At 38.2% G+C, this 7360-nt stretch overlaps 1 pseudogene; it reads left to right on the top strand.

Annotated features, from left to right (window-relative positions):
- Positions 1-6963: 6963 nt before the first annotated feature.
- Positions 6964-7134, top strand: LOC145276387 (U2 spliceosomal RNA; annotated as a pseudogene).
- The last annotated feature ends 226 nt before the right edge of the window (positions 7135-7360 follow it).

Below are 7360 nucleotides of genomic sequence, written 5' to 3'. Positions count from 1 at the left end.
TGTTTCTGCATGGTTGCAGAAATCAAATTAACACATGTTAAGGCCTAAAACTGCATTGTTTGTTCATTTTTACGAGGATTTGATGCCCCCCCCCCTGGGAACTTTGGGGGCTAAATGGGGGAGGGGGCAAATGCTGAACTTATTCATTTTTTTTTATGCCTCGTGCACTGTGCAATCCCGTGGGACCATGCAAGCTTCACTTGTTTTGTTTTTTATTAATTTTGTTTTGGATTTGATTTTTGATTTTTTATCTGACAATTTCTATTGGGTCTATCTTTTAGTGTAATTTTTTATCCACTTGCAAAGAGTGCCTTAAAATCTATTGACTATTGTTCCATTCAAAAAGATGTCATGTTGTATTCAATAACATATTGTATACGTTAGAAGCCAAAACAACGCATTGTTAAAAAAATAAATTTATTTTGTTTGAAATTTATGTTATAAAAGTTCATAAATATATTTCGAAGGAAACCTTCATCTTCAGTATATCTTTTTGTTTTCGTGTTGTGGTTCAAATTCAACCAGCGCTTCTAAGGAACAAAATCTTAACGTGAATCTCGCATGATCAAACACACTGTTCCGAGACTTAAAAAAAAAATACTACCGTAAAAATAAAAAACGGCTAATTCTCCGCTCCAACAACAACTTGGTCCTGGATATGACCTAAAACTATATCCGATGGTGAGGCCCCACCTTGCGGGCCTTGGGGAGTCTGGAGCCACCCTTTAATTGCCATTGCTCCCAGGTCCACTCTGACCCGAAGTGGTAGTACCTGTTAGCGACCCAACTATGGGTTGAATAGAATCCGACTTAAAAAACAAATATACTCCATTAAAAATCGTTCCTCAAAATAACTAGATTCGGCATTAAATAACCTGAAAAAGGTTGATATGCCATAAAACAAAAACAACCAACCAACAACAACCATGAAAAAAAAAAAATACTGAAGATGAAGGTTTCCTTTGAAATATATTTATTAACTTTAACATAAATTTCAAACAAAATAAATATCTTATTTTTTAACAATACGTTGTTTTGGCTTCAATCGTATAAAATATGTATCTTATTTAATTCATCTACTAGTTTGTCCGTTGTGTACAAATCCCAAATGCGATAGGATCCTTCTATAATGTCTGAACAATGTGGCCCCCACTAATAACCGTAGTTTTATTATTTTTTTTTTTTACTTCGGGACGATACATTTATTTTTGCAACGGGCGCCAGTGTTTTTACTGTGTCAGCAGTGGCTCCCACTAACAACCGTAGCTTAATTGTTTTATGTTTTTCTTTTTTTACAGGAGTGGGCATGTTTTCACCGGGCAACGCCAGTACACGGGTCCTGCGGATCAAGGACTATCCATTTATCCAGTGTTTCCTTTTCAGATTAAATATGTTTTTAACTAATTTCAAAGTATTTTTTAACATATTTTATTAACTGTTTGCTCATATATATATATATATATATATATATATATATATATATACATACACGAGTAAAAACAATTAAAACACTATATACGTTTGAAGCCAAAACAACGCATTGTTAAAAAATAAGATATTTATTTTGTTTGAAGTATGTCTTTTTTTTTCATGTTGTGGTTCAAATTCAACCAGCGATTCTAACCAAATCTTAACGTGAATCTCGCATGACCAAACACACCGTTCCGAGACTTAAAAAAAAAAAACTACCGTAAAAACAACAAATGGCTAATTCTCTGCTCCTACAAGAACATGGAAAGAAAAAGAAAAAAAAGGCATACTGAAGATGAAGGTTTCCTTTGAAATATATTTATTAACTTTAACATAAATTTCAAACAAAATAAATATCTATTTATTTTTAACAATGTGTTGTTTTGGCTTCAAACGTTTATAAAATACGTATCTTATTTAATTCATCTACAAGTTTGTTAGTTGTGTACAAATCCCAAATGCGATAGGATCCTTTCATCGTGTCTGAACAACGTGCCCCCCCCCTACTAATAACCGTAGCTTATTTTATTTACTTCGGAACGGTACATTTATTTTTGCACCGGACACCAGTGTTTGCTATTTTACTGTGTTGGCAGTGGTTCCCACTAACAATCATAGTTGCCCGGATGTTTGGAGTGTATGTTGAGCAAAAAAAAAAGTGGTCAATTTAATAATTAATGTAATAATACAAAGAGGGGGTTGCAAAAATGAGTTGTGGTGTGAGGAGAAATACAAACTTTACTTCTGAACGGTACATTTATTTTTGCAACGGGCACCAGTGTTTGCAATTTTACTGTGTTGGCAGTGGCTCCCACTAACAATCATAGTTTAATTGTTTTATGTTTGTTTGTTTTTTTTACAGGAGTGGGCATGTTTTCACTGGGCAACGCTGGTACACGGGTCCTGTTAGTATATATATATATATATATATATATATATATATATATATATATATATATATATATATATATATATATATATATTTTTTTATTACATTTTCACCCCAAACAAGGTAAATTGCCACTTTGGTGTAGGGGGCTACTATCAGGGGCAACAACTACTGGGGTACTATGTAGGGATTTGGGCAACAAGATGTCGGTTCACGTTACACTTGAACTTCTGCACGGCAGTACTGTTGGGGAAGCAGGGACCTGGAATGGAATTCCAGAGTCTAGCGGTTCTGGGGAAGAAACTATTGGAGTAAAAAGATCTTTTCCATCTAGGGATCTCTACAGTGTGTGGATGGGATTTAGCCTGTCGGGTTTGTTGAGGGTGCTCACGTCGTGGGGGCACAAGTGATTGCAGTTCGTCAGAGCATTCACCATTAAAATACTTGCAGAAAAGGTAGAGGGATGCAACTTTTCGTCGATGGGACAGAGGCTGAAGCTTAGATGCCAGTTCAGGACCTATCAGGTTTGTGACTCTTTTGAACCTTGTCAAGGAGCGAGAGACTAGTAGCAGATGCACCAGCCCAGATGTGACAGCAATACTCCGTACATGGGCGAATGGTGGCCTTATAGAGGTACAGGATACTGTTGGGTGTTAGTAGTTTTCTAGCACAGTAGAGAGAGCCCACTTTTCTTGCAGCGGCACTAGCAATGCCTTCAATGTAATTGTTCCAACTCATGTTTCCTGTGAACGTTAGGCCAAGGAGTTTGAAAGATGTACTCTCAGATAAAGAGTCGTTGGCCATTGCTATAGGTGGTAGAGAGAGTTTCTTGTAATTATTGAATGAAACTAGTTTAGTCTTGGCAGCATTGAACGCGACCAACCACTTTTGTCCCCATTCCACCACAGATTGGAGGTCTTCCTCTAGTGTTTCTGCCATTTCTTTAGAAATGTGTTCATTCGTCTTCCTGTCGTGCCTGCCATAGAGTGTAGTGTCATCAGCATATATACCCATCTCAGAGGCAATTTTGTCGGGGAGGTCATTTATGAATATCAGGAACAATAGAGGTCCAAGGATAGAACCCTGGGGCACCCCCGCATTTATATCATATTGTTTACATGTACGACCGTTGAAGACAACCTGGATTTTTCTCTTATCTAAGAAGGATTTAATTATGTTAAGTATTCTACCAGTGATACCGTATGATCTAATTTTTCTGAGGAGACCCTCGTGCCATACCCTGTCAAAAGCCTTAGATATATCTAGAGCTACCGCTCTGCCCTCTCCAACTTTGTCCAGTGAATGGTATATACGTTCAGAGATTACAGTTAGGATGTCTGCTGTGGAACGGGCTTGTCTAAATCCATATTGTTTGTCAGTCAGAAGTTTAGCATCTGTAAGGTGATGGACTAGAGCATGGTTAATTAAGGTCTCAAATATTTTGGCAAAAAGTGGGAGGAGGCTAATGGGGCGATAATTTGATGGGGCAGTCCTTTCGCCAGAATTCTTGTATACAGAAGCAGTTTTCCAACAGCCCGGAAAGCAAGCTTCATTAAGGCATTTGTTGTAGAGTTTGGAGAGAACTGGAGCTACTTCGGCTGAGCACTTTTTTAATAGCACAGCTGGGATAAGATCGGGTCCACATGCTTTTGAAGTGTCAAGGTTTTTCATGATAGCATGCACCTGAGCAGGGGTGGTTTTCAGATCGTCTAGCGTGGCGTCTGTCCGCAGAGGAAAGTCAGGTAGGGGGTGGTTGGAAGGGTCCAGTGTGGAGTTTGAGGCAAACCGACTGGCAAGCATGTTAGCCTTGTCGGTTGCTGAGGAGACAACCTCGTGATTGTTGGTTAGTGGGGGAATTGTTGATTGCCCATTATTTACTACACTGTTGTAGATTTTCCAGAAGTCTCGAGTTCCTAGTTTTTGTGCTTCGATGCGCTTTATAGTGGTTTCCATAAATTCTCTCTTAGCTGTCGCTATTTCTTTCTTAACGTTATTTCTAGCTTCTATATACTTCAGTCTGTTTGAACTGGACTTATGTCGGTTAAACCTACGGTATGCATGCTGCTTTTGAGCAATGGCAGTTGCACAAGTCGACGTAAACCATTGGGGCGAGTGGGGCTTACTATAAAATTTCCGCATGGGAACATGCGCTTCGATTGCAGTTTTCAACCAGTCAGTGGTCTCGTTTGCACATTGTTCAGCAGGGAGAGAAAAAATATTTCTCCATGGGGCATCTCTGATTATTTCCCTGATGGCTTCCCAGTCAGCCTTTTTATATCTCATTGTTTTGAGCACTGGCTATTCAGTTATGGCTCTAGAGTTTAGGGTGATTTCAACCATTATCACTGCATGATGAACATTCCCGAGTGGGCTGTGGGCCTTCATTATGCAGTCATCGGGAACTGTGGTCAAAAACAGATCTAGAAGTGATGCGTAACAATTTGTGATAGGGAGTGAGATATAGTGGAGCTATTAGTTGTGCTGCCCGCTGCATCTGTGTAAGTAGAGAATCCAAGCCAGTTTTTGTGTTGGACATTAAAGTCACCATATATATATATATATACACGAGTAAAAATAATTAAAACATTATATACGTTTGAAAACAAAACAACGCATTGTTAAAAAATAAGATATTTATTTTGTTTGAAATTTGTTAAAGTTAATAAATATATTTTGAAGGAAACCATCTTGAGTATGTCCTTTGTTTCTATGTTGTTGTAGGAGCAGACAATTAGCCGTTTGTTGTTTTTACGGTAGTTTTTTTTAAAGTCCTGGAACGGTGCGTTTGGTCATGCGAGATTCACGTTAAGCTTTTGTTCCTTAGAAGCACTGGTTGTGTTTGAATTAAATAAGATACGTATTATATACGTTTGAAGCCAAAACATGGAAAAAAAAAGATGACATACTGAAGATGAAGGTTTCCTTCAAAATGTATTTATGAACTTTAACAAATTTCAAACAAAATAAATATCTTATTTTTTAACAATGCGTTGTTTTGGCTTCAAACGTATATAATACATATTTTATTCAATTCAAATTCAACAAACGCTTCTAAGGAACAAAATCTTAACATTTCATTACGTGTTTTCCAAATCCAAACCTTCTATAATATTTAACTTATGTCATGAAGATGAAGCAGTATACGTTTCTCTGCCATTTTTTTTTCCGCCAGAATCCTAAAATATCCTCCGATCCAGATTGCACTTTTGAAATCCACCAGCTGAGACAATGAGGCTTTAGTAGCGTGTATTTCAATTCCTGCTGTAGCTGTTCATGACATTGTGTACCTTATGCCATGTGACACAGTTAATCAACCGAGAACCACATCAATCTACATGGACATATCAGATATCAACGGATACATACCTGAGAATCCAAACAATGAAAAGAATATGCTGTTGTCATAGCCCTAGTGATTATCAACCAAAAAGAACCCCGATAAAAAACCTCCTCTTAAGACTTAAATATATCCTTCATGCCATACCCAATCAAAGGCCCTTGATATGTCAAGAGCAATTGCTTTAGAAAGGAAGCCTTCATCGAGAAATTCGCTAATCTTTTGAGATAGCAAATCATTATATTTTTTTTTAATTTTGAACGTTTTGTACGTAGCTAGAGATCTTGCGGAGTAGACCTCTATGCCATGCTCTATCAAAGGCCTTTGATATGTCAAGAGCAATTGCCCTAGAAAGGAAGCCTCGATCAAGAGATTCGCTAATCCTATGAGATATAACCGTAAGCACATTTGCTGTAGATCTAGCAGAAAGGAAACCATAATGCATGTCACTAAAATGTGCTACCATAGATGGTAGTGTCATCAGCATAAATGTCTACGAATGATATAAGGATGTGATTTGGAAGATCATTAATGTAGATCAGGAAGAGATTTGGGCCCAGGATTGACCCTTGAGGGAGTCCAGCATTTATACTGAGAGCTTCTGATTTCTGCCCATCAACCACTACTCTTATATATGTCAAGAGCAATTGCCCTAGAAAAGAAGCCTTGTTCAAGAGATTCGTTACTCCTATGAGATATAACTATAAGCACATTTGCCGTAGATCTAGAAGAATGGAAACCATATTGTAAGTCACTCCGTCGGTTGGTCTGTCCGTAACACTTTTGTGCTCGGCCTTTTTGGTTAAGATCAAAGGTCTGTTGTTAATGAGGCTGTTCTTGGCTTTTTAAGCTTTTCTTGGCCAAAAGGCCAAGATCAAAGTGTAGTATCTGTTCTGGCAGATACTGCAAGCAAATACCACATATAAGACCTTGGTCAATGTAGGGGCAACCCTTCATACCAATTGTCACTATCCAACTCCCCTACTCCCCGGGGAGTTGGTCCCCATTTCCCCTTCACTCCTCACATTAAAAATCGGCCTTGTGCCTAATTTGCTCGGTGGGAGAGCAAATAAATACCATCTGTTCTGGCAGATACTGCAAGCAAATACCACATATAAGACCTTGGTCAATGTAGGGGCAACCCTTCATACCAATTAACACTATCCAGCTCCCCTACTCCCTGGGGAGTTGGTCCCCATTTCCTTTCACTCCTCACATTAAAAATCGGCCTTGTGCTTAATTTGCTTAGTGGGGGAGCAATTAAATAACCTTTTCTTGGCCTTTTGGCCAAGATCAAAGTGTAGTATCTGTTCTTACTACATGCTGTGCTTACGTTTGTAACTTTTCCTTGGCCACATAGCTAAGATCAAAGTGTAGTATCTGTTCTTGCTGCACTTACGTTTGTAACTTTCCCTTGGCAATGGAATGGGAAACCCTTCCATGCTAAGGCATTTTTAGTCGCATGCAAGTCATTCCATCGGTCAGTCTGTAACACATTTACATTTTATTTATTTATTTTTTTTAAGCAAAAGGTATGGAGTAACATTTTTGTCACCCGATTTATCAGAGAGGGACCTATGTTTTCAATGGGTCCGTCTGTCCGTTAGTCCGGATGATTGACGGATAACCGTTCATTAGTTTTTCCTGAAATTTTTATTTATTTA

Source organism: Euprymna scolopes, unplaced genomic scaffold, assembly GCF_053919585.1.
Source record: "Euprymna scolopes isolate OS-2025 unplaced genomic scaffold, ASM5391958v1 sca99, whole genome shotgun sequence".
NCBI classification, from domain to species: domain Eukaryota; kingdom Metazoa; phylum Mollusca; class Cephalopoda; order Sepiida; family Sepiolidae; genus Euprymna; species Euprymna scolopes.
The sequence above is the reverse complement of the archived record's forward strand: the minus strand, read 5'-3'. Positions and strand labels throughout refer to the sequence as shown.